We start from the raw sequence: 14925 nt of genomic DNA on the forward strand, positions 1-14925 counted from the left end.
GGCCCTCCTTTCTTGTATGGGGAGATTGTTCTTATATTTGAATTTCTTTTTTTCTTTTTTGCACAGTGTATTGAATTGGTCTATGGTTTTCATGTAAAATATATCAATAGGGGCACTTCTGTACTGGGTAGGATAAAAATTTGTTTTATTTTTGAATTTGGGGATTCGATTCTTTTCCCTATTTCTATCTATGTTGAATATTGGGGTAGTCCCCAGATTTGAATCACTTTCTTGTAGTGATTCCAAAATATCAACCTTTAATCTATCATAATTATCTAGTACAATCACTTGCCCTATTTCATTACTGTTTTTGAGTGATTTTGCTGCAAAATATCTTTTTCTAGCTAGACCTATTGAGTTCTACAAATAAATGAAAAAAATCGGGTGGTTGAGATGGGGAATATTTTAATACCCTTGTCTAGCAGACTGATTTCTTTGTCACTGAGGACTCTAGCTGAAAGGTTGTGAATGTTTCTTCACTTTAATTTCTTTCTGATCTTCTTTTTCTGAATTCTCTTGCCCCCTCTAAGCTTGGTTCTTGCCTTCTTTTCAGAGGTTTTTAAATCTCAGGGGATTGTATCTGTTTTGTTGATAATTTGGTGGATGTGTGTGCCACTGTTGTTCCTCCTCAAAAAAGGTGACTGTTTTCTATAGAGGTCTGTTTGACGATATTGAGGACCCATATTTGGTCTCACAGCACTTTCACCATTTTCTGCTTTATTAGTACCAGTATTAGAGTCTAAATGTGAAGTGTGGGGTATGTCCTTTGATGTTTGATCTGGTCTAATAAGTGTCCTTCCTCTAGAAAGTTGAATATTATCTACATTAATGGCCTATAGTTTGCTTGGTTTCTAGAATAACTTGAACTCCTACACTAGCATTTGCGCTATCCTTGTCATTCTTGATCTTATATGGAATTAGTCACATGCCTAGTCTGTTGGCAATTTAACAGTGCAGCCATTGCATGTGGGACTTGCACTGTAAGTGATTTCTTAAGACTATATCAGCATATTTGTCTACTAACTGAGCAGTAGCTCCTACAGCATTAAACAACCAGAAAGTCCCCTTGCCACAGGATCTATTGTTTACTGTAGTATGCAATGGGTCTGGGAGTGTTCTTATGGGGCTGTGTTAAAACACCAGAGGCATGATAAAACAAAGTAAATGGTAAATCATAATTAGGTATACCCAATGCATGGTCTTATAAAATTAATGTTTAAGCTGTTCAAAATAACTCTTTGTGATATCAGAATGAATGTGTGGTTCCTTAACAGCGTCAGTATTGAATTCATACAAAGGGGCATTTATACTTGATTAGTTAGGTATCCCATTTCTAGAAATCCCAACAGTACCCAGAACTCCTCTGAATTTTTTTTAATCACTGGTAAAGTCAAATCATGTATTGCTTATATTCTTTCTGGAGATACATGTACAGTAAATGTCTCTTTCCTTGACCTAAGTATTGTCCTATGTATAGTACCTGTGAACTGCATAACTGCAGATTATTCTTTGACACTGTATGTCCTGAACATGCTAAATGAGCTAATAACTCACTAGTGTTTGAAATTGATGCACCAAATGAATCAGAGCACAACAACAAATCATCCACACATTGGATAAGTGTACAGCTTTGTAAAAAATAATAATTTTGTAAATCTACACTAGGGCTTGGCTAAAAAGGGTTGGGCTATTTACAAATCAGTGAGGCATTCTGGTCTAGGTGTACTGCTGACCCTGCTAGTTGAAAGCAAATAAATACTTGCTATCCTCATGTATAGGAATAAAAAAATTAAGCAGAGCATAAATCAATGACTGAAAACATCTGAACTTCAGATTGTATCTGCATCAAAACTGTTACTCTGTTGGCAACAGTTAGCTATAAGGGTTCAACTACTACATTAATAGCCCTTGCTCTTGAATTAATCTGAATACATGGCCACCATTTCTTTCTTTGGATATATCAGAGTATTACATGGTATTTTAATAAGAACTCCTTGCTATAAAAATGACCATATTACAGGAAAAATCCATTGTTCTGCTTCTACTTGCAATGTATACTGAGGAGGTCTGTAAGTCTCACATTTGGTTTCAGTCTAAAATATATAAGGATAACCTTAATTTTCCCAGTTTTATTTGAGTCTGCAGTCCACAACTAACTACAGTAGTTACTTATTCTAACATGTCATCCACTGTTTTGTCTTGCCCTGATTGATAACACCATAAAGTCTTAATTCTGTTTGTCTCATGATAAGGAACATTAGCATTTACTGTACATCAAGAGCTACAGTAGCTGCACCACTTGTCCATTTTTTTCAGGATTGTCTAAAAATACTCCATCAGGAGTACAGAATATCCTAATTTGCATAATAAATCCATACTTCATAAATTAGAAAGAGCATTAGTTGCCAAAAGGAAAAAATTATTGTTTGTAATAGTACCTTTAGTAAATGTGACCTGCTCTGTTTCTTTCAATGAAATAACTTGTCCAGCTAAACATACTGCATTAAAAATTGTGTTAGTCACTCGTAATATAATGTTATTTTGTAATACTAAATTTGAAGCGCCTGTTTCAATTAAAATCTCATGTTCTTTACAATTTATTGTCATTTACAGAGTTGGGTCCTTCACATCTGCTTAGTCAAAAAAACTTTTGACCAACCAACAATAATTGGAAACATTTCTTCAAACTTAGGCTGGGTACCCACTTCCCGATGTGAACCCAATATATCGACTGAACCAGCGGATTGATGTATACAACGGCAAGTGTGTATACCATATATTGTTAACTTAGCATGCTCCCGTGGGTAGTTAATGATGTACAATATCTTTAGTTTTCAACTTGAAATCTAAAGATATTGTATGAGATAGCATGCACCTGATGTGGGTGCATGCCATCACTGATGAGACGCAAACAATATCATTCAATGTGTATGTGTGATATTGTTTGTGGGGGATTTTGCATGATGTCACTGACATCAACAAGTGTGTACCCAGTTTATTCATTGCATTTCACAGTGTGCATCAATTGCTTCACTGTTTTCATCCCTGGGAGCTTGAAAATCAGCCTCACTTCACTTACACTTAGTATTTACAGTAGTAAGTTCCATCTGCAGTTAAAGATAATTAAATAATTGGAGGATATCTGCAAATGTGGGACAATGTGTTTTGTAAAATCTCTGTAGTTTAATCAATACCTTTGAAGGTTTTAGTAGTGTAATCTTTATACTCAGTAACAATCACAATTATTACTGTCCTAGTTCACGGGAGTGCTATCCACTTTGTACCTTGATCTTTGTCCATTAGGGATTCAAGATTAGAGGAGACATATCATGTGTGGATTTATTTTGTTATGTTCTATTTCTTGTAATATTGCTGTCTGACACATTTGTCCAATCGTTATCAATAAGGTTTTTTTATTTTGTACTAGAATCTCCTACAGTTCCTCTTAAATGATCCTCAGAATCCTCATATAACATGTGGGGTCCATCAGAACTTTTAGTCTCTTTTATTATTTCTTCCCTAGTTCTGTCTCTGCATTAAGCATTCCCTTGCTGACTGACCTGTAGAGATAACTGTGTTTATAAACCCCACTACAATTGGCAATATATCATTTGCTGAGTTTTTTTGTTCTCCTGGAGCACTAGGAGTTTTTACAGTCCTATACCAATCCATATAAGGTAAGGGGATTTTAGCTTCTTCTAACCATAACTGCAATACTTGTACTTCTTTAAGTTTAGATATGATATCCCCTTTCCTATATCCCCTAAAACATTTAAGTAAAATTTTATTTTGCTATGAACTTTGGACACCTTGTTAACCATTTATGCACATATTGAACAGATTTATTTCCATACATACAGTATGAACATTTTTCCTGTTGGACTCCCAGGGGAGATTTATGACTACTTAGGTTTCTCCTGCATGGATACATTATGTCCCATTATGCAATGTAATCTTTTCTTTTATAGTTTGAATATTCAGTATTTTAACAATGGTAATAGGGCTACAATCACTATTAAAATGTACTCATAGGCATGCACAGAACATTTATTAGGGGGTGCACCATCGGAAGGGCATGTTTAGCACCACCTACTGGGCATGTCAAGCACTGCCCATTGGGTGTGTCTAGCACCACCTATTGGCACTCAATGCAATATCAATCACATACCACAAGGGGCATGGCCACTGCAAACAGGGATGTGTCAACATGACACAATATCGGTTTATTATAACTCTGGGAGAATTAATTTCCATTCCATATGCATCTTACCTACATGTTGTAGTCTGTATATGGTGGTTTCTCACAACGAGGAACCTCTAAAGTAATTTCTTCCTGGACAGTCACCATCTTCAGTCATTAATCTCTATTCATGTAGGAAATTACATGATCCAGAAGATGCCCGTTTGTGTAAGAATATAACCAGGATCATCATTATGCAACAGAGGTTCAACCAGACTTGTGTCAACTCCTGCCCCATGTGTCTTTCAGCCACACCATCATCTTCTCCCTGGATCTCTTAGCTACACCCATATCCCATGGCTGCATCTCTCTGCCATATTATCTCCTCCCCTCCCTGCATCATCTCTCACCCCCACAATCACCCCTTCCCTGCATCATCTACCATCCACACCATCATCTTCCGCCTGCGTCTCCCTGCCACTCATTTTTCACAATTCACCTCATTTTGTGTCTCAAAGTTTTCCCCCTTTACTCTGTGCCTCTCAGCCTCCCACCATTAATTCTGTGTCTTTCAGCCTCCCACCCTTTACTCTGTCTCTCAGCCTGCTCCCCTTCATTCTGCCTTTCAGCCTCCACCTCCCTTCATTCCCTTCAGTGCCCCTTACACAATGCCCACAGTAGTAGTGCCCCTTACACAATGCCCACAAAAGTAGTGCCCCTTACACAATGCCCACAGTAGTAGTGCCCCTTACACAATGCCCACAGTAGTAGTGCCCCTTACACAATGCCCATAGTAGTAGTGTCCCTTACACAGTGCCTACAGCAGTTGTGCCCCTTACACAATCCATATAGTAGTATTGCCCCTTACACAATGCCCACTGTAGTTATACACCTTACACAATTCACATAGTAGCAGTGCCTATTACACAATGCCCACTCCAGTTGTGCCTCTTACACAACTTCCATAGTAGTAGTGCCCCTTACACAATGTCCACTGCACTTGTGCCCCTTACACAATGCCCACTGCACTTGTGCCCCTTACACAATGCCCACTGCACTTGTGCCCCTTACACAATGCCCACAGTAGTAGTGCCCCTTACACAATGCCCTCAGTAGTAGTGCCCCTTAACCAATGCCCACAGTAGTAGTGCCCCTTACACAATGCCCACAGTAGTAGTGCCCCTTACACAATGCCCACAGCAGTTGTGCCCCTTACACAATGCCTATAGTAGTATTGCCCATTACACAATGTCTATAGTAGTATTGCCCCTTACACAATGTCCACTGCATTTATGCACCTTACACAATTCCCATGGTAGCAGTGCCTCTTACACAATATCCACCCCAGATGTGCCCCTTACACAATTTCCATATTAGTAGTACCCCTTAAACAATGCCCACTGCACTTGTGTCCCTTACACAATGTCCACAGTAGTTGTGCCACATACACAATGCCCAAAGTAGTAGTGCCCATACAGAGTGCCCACTGCAGTTGTGCCCATTACACAATGCCCACTGGAGTTGTGTCCCTTACACAATGCCCACAGCAGTTATGCCTCTTAAACAATGCCCGCACAGTACTTATGCCCCTTACACAATGCCCACTGTAGTTGTTCACCTTACACAATGCCCACAGTGGTTGTGCCCTTGACACAATGCCCACAATGTCTACTGCAGTAGTACCCCTTACACAATGCAGTTGTGCCCCTTACACAATGCCTACAGTAGTTGTGCCTCTTACACAATGCCCATACAGTTGTTGTCCCCCTTAAACAATGCCCACACAGTACTTATGCCCCTTACACAATGGCCACTGCAGTAGTGCCCCTTACACAATGGCTATAGTTGTGCACCTTACACAATTTGTCCTCGGCATCCTCCTCCTCTTAAGAGGAATGCTGTTGGGTTGGCATGCCACAAGTAGTAAGAGAGAGCACAGTCAGTTGGCAATAGAAAGTGATGTCTGGTGGGCGGGAGGCTGTGTGGTGTGACATCATCCAGAGGCAGAGCCACAGGAGGTTCCCCATCAGTGCACCCAGGCCAGTAGAGCCAGTAATGTAATGCACAGATGCTCACTACAGAAAACAGTCCAGGCAGTGCGCTGAGGACAGCAGGGACAGAAATGACAGAGATCACTGCAGGTGGTGTGTGAGGGGGTGTCAGAAATTAGGGGGTGCCTGTGCACACCAGGCACCCCCATGCACATGCCTACTGTATGAATATACTACACCTCTCCGAGGCTATGACCCTTAGGCAACCACACTACCTCAATAGGTAGTGCTGGTGTCTCACAAACGTTTCATACACTGCTATTTAAGTCCTTATAGTGTATTCTTTAATTTGTTTTCACTGTAATGTCAAATGTCTTGGAAATATCTGTTCATTCTTCCAGCATTTATAGAAGTAACATTGAAAGTCCAAAGCTATCCTGATGCAAACAGCATGAAGGTTTCTCAATCACACTCTCTTACCTTCAGCCATTCACATTTGACCTTTGTTTAAAATAAATGTTTTAAATAGTTGTGTCACATGTTAAGTATATTGTATATAATATTAGATGTAGTGACAAAAAGCATGGAAGTGTATTGTCTGATGTCTATTGCAAGCAGAAAGTCTGTATCCTGTTTCTTTTCATCACTGGTGGCAGAGGATTTTAGAGCTGCACACTGAACATTTACATTTGACAGACATTGGTTACAGTTTGAGAGAGGGACAGCATTATATAGATGGAGGTGATTTGTCCTGTCAAAAAGGAGGACAGATGTGGTCTGTCAAAAAGGGTGGAGCCTGCACCATTAGCTTCAGCTCATGACTGTGTTACCACTAGAGGTGGACAAATAACAACAGCAATGCACCATCTGGAGTGTCATTACTGGTTAAGGACAAGTGACTAGCATCTTGTCATTCATAGCAGCCCTTGCTTCATGCCAGCTGTCTGCCTGTCACAGTTAAAATCTTCATACCTTCGAACTTTTACCTGCCTCCAGCAGCCACATCATCAAGGAAGAGCTGAAGAGAACAGCAATTACAGTAGAGGAAATAACTATTGTATTTGTAAAAATAACAATTTTTGTTACATAACAGCACAGCCCATAGTTGGGAATACCGTTACCAGATGGATAGGTATCCACTTACTGCCTCTGAGAATCTGGTCTAACCTAACTAAATAAACAAGAAGAAAAATACTAAGTGAAGAATTGCTGCTCGGTAGGGTAGGAAAAGGGTCAAAGTACATCTCTCTTCAGCACTCTTGTATCAATACTCAGGTTACCTCTACTCTGCTAATAGACCGACATAAAGCAACAAAAGGAAACAAAGCCTAGACGAAAGATACTTTACTTTGGTTATAATGCAGCCCCCTGCAACTGGAGTTAAACTTAGAGCAAATATATTTAAAGAAACAGCCTGTCAGGGAGATGCATCCAACTCAGTAGCATAAGTCTTGAACAATAGTAGCAGATGCAGTAAATTAAAACAGCTGCAAGTTTAAAAGTGATTTTTAAAAGTATAGAAATATATATAAAATGTAGCGCTAATAAAGAAACATTATTTAAGTGCACCAACATATTGGCAACAACATTGCAACATTAAAGACTGAGAGGGTTTTTTATGTATAGATGCAGTATTCAGATTAGAATAATCATGTGGAGAGTTTACAGAAGGGGTTAATACATATTGTTGTGATAAGTAAATATATTTACATCCATAAGGAATTTTCTAAATTGTCGTAAACCACCAATTACACAGAATGGGCATATATGTAAGTGCATAATTATTTGTAAATTTTAAATTGCCATAACAAATATTTTTCATTTACTAAGGAGATTTGGATCATACCCACTTTGTGAAGACTACAGTAAAATAAAATATATTAACCCGATTTGTGTGTAACCTGTGTGCACCCTTCCTTTAAATGTTTTACAATGGATTACACAGAAAAATAATAATAATAAAGTGAATGTCACTGGAACACACACAAAAAAAAAGAAGATTGGCACTTTGGTAATTGAACCTAGGACTCTCAGCATGGCAGATGGGAGCCTTCATCGCTAGCCCACAACACTGCATGGAAGATTCACAAGTTCATGTGTAAAAGTACTGCAAAGAGCGATTCCTTCCCATTGGTGTTCATTTATGCTATTAGGGGACTCAGACGCTCATTTGGTGCACTATACATACTGTAAAGTCAATTAGCTACATTATTCATTTCACACATTAATTGTGTCTGCATACACAAGTGTTTTAACATGTTAATTTGTGTCTGTATAAACTATACAGACAGTGATTTGGCATCCAGGAACTTAGGGTGGAGCTTTTATCTCTCTCCATTGTAATCTTTCTAAGTGTAATGGAGAGAGATAAAAGCTCCTTCCTAAGTTCCTGGATGCTAAATCACAATCCTTAGTATCTCTGTACAGTATGTTCTACTAGTGTACTAACTAGCATGAACAGCTTGTAACATACAGTGGCAAGTTTAATGTTTCTATGTATAATGGAGAGAGATAAAAGCTCCTCCCTAAGTTCCAGGATGCCAAATCACCATACTTAGTATCTCTGTACAGTATGTTCTATTTAGGGTACTAATTAGCTGTTCGTGCCAATTAGTATGCAAATAGAAAATACTGTACAGAGATACTAAGTACGGTGATTTGGCATCCAGAAACTTAGGGTGGATCTTTTATCTCTCTCCATTATACTTACAAAGATTACAATGGAGATAGATAAAAGCTCCTCCCTAAGTTACTGGTTGTCAAATCACTATCCTTAGTATCTCTGTACAGTATGTTCTACTAGTGTACTAATTAGCACAAACCGCTTGTAATGTAGAGTGGCAAGTTTAACCTTTCTATTTATAATGGAGAGAGAGAAAAGCTCCTCCCTAAGTTCCTGGATGTCAAATCACCATCCTAAGGATCTCTGTACAGTATGTTCTACTATAATGGAGAGAGATAAATTAGTACCCTAATAGAACATACTGCACAGAGATACTAAGGACAGTAATTTGGCATAGAGGAACTTATGAGGAGCTTTTATCTCTCTCCATTATACATAGAAAGATTAAACTTGCCACTCTACATTACAAGCTGTTCATGCTAATTAGTACAATACTAGTGTACTAATTAGCACGAACAGCTTGTAACGTAGAGTGGCAAGTTTTAATCTTTCTATGTATAATGGAGAGAGATAAAATCTCCTTCCTAAGTTCCTGAATGCCATATCACTGTCCTTAGTATCTCTGTACAGTTGTTTATATTAGAGTACTAATTAGCACAAACAGCTATTTAGTACCTTAATAGAACACACTGTACAGAGATACTAAGTACAGTGATTTGGCAACCAGGAACTTAGGAAGGAGCTTTTATCTCTCTCCATTACACATAGAAAGATTCAAATTGACACTCTACGTTACAAGCTGTTCGTGCTAATTAGTACACTACTAGTGTACTAATTAGCACGAACATCTTGTAACATAGAGTGGCAAGTTTAATCTTTCTATGTTTAATGGAGAGAGATAAAAGCTCCTCCCTAAGTTCCTGGATGCCAAATCACTGTCATTAGTATCTCTGTACAGTTTTTTCTATTAGAGTACTAATTAGTACGAACAGCTTATAATGTACAACACAGATTCTCACAACACAGATTCTCTAACGCCAACGATCTACAGTACTGTGTTGCTTGAACAGCTAGTTGCGTCAGAATACACTAATTTATATTTACTGGTATGTCTATATGTGCTCATTACCGCTGTGTATTTTAGATAGCGAATGAGTCACTCCTGCAGATTTACCCCGATTTGTGTGTAACCTGTGTGCACCCTTCCTTTGAATGTTTTACAATGGATTACACAGTAAAAAATAATAATAAAGTGAATGTCATGGGAACACAAAAAATAAAAGATTGAAACTTTGGGAATTGAACTCGGGACTCTCAACGTGGCAGATGGGAGCCTTCTTCGCTAGCCCACAGCACTGCATGAAGGATTTTCAAGTTCATGTGTAAAATACTGTAAAGAGCAATTCCTTTCCATTGGTGTTCGTTTATGTCATTAGGGGACTTGGACGCTCATTTTGTGCACTGTACATACTGTAAAGTCAATGAGCTACATTATTCCTTTCACACATTAGTTGCGTCTGCATACACAAGTGTTCACACATTAGTTGCATCTGCCTATACAAGTGTTTTAACACATTCGTTTGCGTCTGAATAAACTGTTTTTTCTTTTTTACTTGTCCGTCTGACCATTGGTCACCATCTGTGTGTACACTATGCAGTACAGGACTGCATATTAACATTACAGTCGTCACTGAGCATTTGCCAGAGCTTGTACTGTAGATCAATCCGACGCTGTTCAAAGTAAAGTACTGGGATTGTGTAGCATTAGCCACCCAGTGGTGGAGATGTGTATTGCATGCTGAGTATCCAGTCATGCCTCAACGCACATGTCCGTGATTAAACTCAGCAACCTAAGCTATCGCCTAGGCATGACTAAATCTCCTTCTAGGCCCAGAAACAGTCAAGATAATGGAGGACCCATCTGCATGTGTGTATATATATATATATATATATATACACTGTAGATATATAATACTGTGATGATCAAACCTTGCAAGGTGAATCAATGCACGGCACTCCAGGGTTATTTGAAATTGGTGAAGTATATTGTGCAACATTTTAGGAGAATTAATCCCCTCTTTCAAATATACACTGCTCAAAAAAATAAAGGGAACACTTAAACAACACAATGAAACTCTAAGTCAATCACACTTCTGTGAAATCAAACTGTCCACTTAGGAAGCAACACTGATTGACAGTCAATTTTGCATGCTGTTGTGCAAATGGAATAGACAAAAGGTGGGAATTATAGGCAATTAGCAATACACCCCTAATAAAGGAGTTGTTCTGCAGGTGGTGACCACAGACCACTTCTCAGCTCCTATGCTTTCTGGCTGATGTTTTGGCCACTTTTGAAAGCTGGCGGTGCTTTCACTCTATTGATAGCATGAGTCGGAGTCTACAACCCACACAAGTGGCTCAGGTAGTGCAGCTCATCCAGGATGGCACATCATTGCGAGCTGTGGCAAGAAGGTTTGCTGTGTCTGTCAGCGTAGTGTCCAGAGCATGAAGGTGCTACCAGGAGACAGGCCAGTACATCAGGAGTCAAGGAGGAGGCCGTAGGAGGGCAACAACCCAGCAGCAGGACCGCTACCTCCACCTTTGTGCAAGGAGGAACAGGAGGAGCACTGCCAGAGCCCTGCAAAATGACCTCCAGCCAGCCACAAATGTGCATGTGTCTACTCAAATGATCAGAAACAGACTCCATGAGGGAGGTATGATGGCCCAACGTCCACAGGTGGGGGTTGTGCTTACAGTCCAACACCGTGCAGGACATTTGGCATTTGCCAGAGAACACCAAGATTGGCAAATTCCCCACTGGCACCCTGTGCTCTTCACAGATGAAAGCAGGTTCTCACTGAGCACATGTGACAGAGTCTGGAGATGCCAAGGAGACTGGAGGAACTTGGAAGGGGTGCAGGAGAGGTGGAAAAAAATTAAAAGTGCATTACTAAGTGTAACAGACCTTTGTATCAAAATGGTTAGGAAAAGCACCAGGAAAAGGAAGCCAGTGTGGTTCACAAAAGTAGTATCAACTAGTGTGAAAGCAAAAAAGATGGCTTTTAGGAAATACAAACAGACTCAAAATAATAACGACAAAGAGGAGTATCTGGACAGACGGAAGGATGCTAAGAAAGTGATCAGACGTGCAAAGGCAGAAGCTGAGGAGAAAATGGCCCAGTCAGTAGATAAAGGGGGCAAAACTTTTTTTAAGTATATAAGTGAAAGGAGAAAATCAAATGGAGGAATAATAAGACTTAAGACAGAGAGTGGGCATTTGGTGGAGGGAGACAAGGCAATAGCAGATCACCTAAATAATTATTTTTGCTCAGTATTTACTACAGAAGAAGGGATGGGGCCACAGTTAAATTGCAAGGACATTCATAAAAATAAGGTAGATGAAAATACATTTACAGAGGAGAAGGTCCTAACAGAACTTTCAAAACTAAAAGTGGATAAATCAATGGGACCAGATGGAATACACCCAAGGATACTAAAAGAGCTAAAAGATGTCCTGGTTACACCTTTAACAGAATTATTTAACCAGTCACTAAATACAGGTGATATTCCAGAGGACTGGAAGGAGCAAATGTAGTTCCACTGCACAAAAGTGGAAGCAAGGAAGAAGCAAGTAACTACAGACCAGTAAGCCTTACATCAGTAGTAGGGAAAGTAATGGAAAAACTATTAAAAGAAAGAGTAGTGGAATATCTTAAATCGAACAACTTACAGGATCCAAAACAGCATGGATTTACTGGTGGGAGATCATGCCAAACAAATCTTATTGACTTTTTTGACTCTGTGATGAAAATAATAGATCAAGGGGGAGCTGTAGATGTAGCATATCTAGACTTTAGTAAGGCATTTGACACTGTCCCACATCACAGACTGCTAAATAAACTTGAAAGCCTGGGGGTGGATTATAAATTAGTGAAATGGATAAGAACCTGGTTGCAGGATAGGAAACAGACAGTTGTAGTTAATGGAGTGCAATCTATGGAGGGAAATGTTACCAGTGGAGTACCCCAGGGATCTGTACTAGGTCCAGTTCTCTTTAATATCTTTGTTGGTGACATTGCAGATGGTATTGAAGGGAAGATATGCCTTTTTGCAGATGATACAAAGATATGCAACAGGGTAGACACACCGGGAGGGGTCAAACAAATGATTGATGACCTAGGTAGGCTTGAGAAATGGTCAAGAACGTGGCAACTACAGTTTAATGCTAAAAAATGCAAAATCATGCACTTGGGTCTCAAAAACCCAAAGGCTAAGTATAGTATCAAGGGTACTATAATGGAAACTACTGAGGAGGAAAGAGATTTAGGAGTCACTATTTCAAGTGACTTGAAGGCAGGAAAGCAATGCAACAAAGCAATGAGAAAGGCAAGTCAGATGCTTGGTTGCATTGGGAGAGGAATCAGTAGCAGGAAAAAAGAAGTGATAATGCCACTGTATAGGTCATTGGTAAGGCCCCATCTGGAATACTGTGTCCAGTTCTGGAGACCCTATCTCCAGAAGGATATAAATACATTAGAGAGTGTACAAAGAAGGGCAACTAAAATGGTGCATGGCCTACATCACAAAACTTACCCGGAAAGGCTAAAAGATCTTAACATGTATAGTTTGGAGGAGAGAAGGGAAAGGGGAGACATGATAGAAACTTTCAAATATATAAAGGGTCTTAACAAAGTTCAGGAGGGAAACATTCTTCAAAGGAAAAGAAGTATTAGAACTCGAGGGCATACATTGAGACTGGAGGGGGGGAGGTTCAGGGGAAATTTAAGGAAAAATTACTTCACAGAAAGGGTAGTGGATAAGTGGAATAGCCTCCCATCAGAGGTGGTAGAGGCTAAGACTGTAGGGCAATTTAAACATGCTTGGGACAGGCATATGAATATCCTTACAAAGAATCAAGGTTAAAAAAGGGTTGAGATTGCCTAAAGGATAAAATAAAAAAGGGGCAGACTAGATGGGCCAAGTGGTTCTTATCTGCCGTCAAATTCTATGTTTCTATGTTTCTATGTTTAATGTTCTGCTGCCTGCAACATCTTCCAGCATGACCGGTTTGGCAGTGGGTCAGTAATAGTGTGTGGTGGCATTTCTTTGGGGGGGCCGCACAGCCCTCCATGTGCTCACCGGAGGTAGCCTGACTGCCATTAGGTACCGAGATGAGACCCTCAGACCCCTTGTGAGACCATATGCTGGTGCGGTTGGCCCTGGGTTCCTCCTAATGCAAAACAATGATAGACCTCATGTGTCTGGAGTGTGTCAGCAGTTCCCTGCAAGATGAAGGCATTGATGGTATGGACTGGCCCACCCGTTCCCCAGACATGAATCCAATTGAGCACATCTGGGACATCATGTCTTGCTCCATCCACCAATGCCATGTTGCACCACAGACTGTCCATGAGTTGGTGGATACTTTAGTCCAGGTCGGGGAGGAGATCCCTCAGGAGACCATCCGCCACCTCATCAGGAGCATGACCAGGGGTTGTAGGGAGGTCATAAAGGCACGTGGAGGCCACACACACTACTGAGCCTCATTTTGACTAGTTTTAAGGACATTACATCAAAGTTGGATCAGCCTGTAGTGTGTTTTTCCACTTTAATTTTGAGTGTGACTCCAAATCCAGACCTCCATGGGTTAATAAATTTGATTTCCATTGATCATTTTTGTGTGATTTTATTGTCTGCACGTTCAACTATGTAAAGAACAAAGTATTTAATACGAATATTTCATTCATTCAGATCTAGGATGTGTTATTTTAGTGTCCCCCTTTATTTTTTTGAGCAGTATGTATATATATATATATATATATATATATACCAATAGCCCATCACTCACCGCAGTAAGCTCACTCACCATAATACATAAATAAATAACGGGGCTTTAGTTCATAGATTGTACAGTGCATTTAAGCTTGCAGCCCAACATCATGAGACCCAATTTAACTACAAGTCCTACTCTGTCACCCAGATTTTAGAAAAGCTGGCAACTGCTGTCTCATAAAAGTCAAACTGAAAATATGCTTCCATGCTTAAAGATCACCTGCCAACTAACTTATTGCTTTTAAAGGTTGTAATATTGGAGCTGTGTTGGTGACTGTCTAACTTTTAAAATCCATAAG

Source organism: Pseudophryne corroboree, chromosome 5 (genome assembly GCF_028390025.1).
Source record: "Pseudophryne corroboree isolate aPseCor3 chromosome 5, aPseCor3.hap2, whole genome shotgun sequence".
NCBI classification, from domain to species: Eukaryota; Metazoa; Chordata; class Amphibia; order Anura; family Myobatrachidae; genus Pseudophryne; species Pseudophryne corroboree.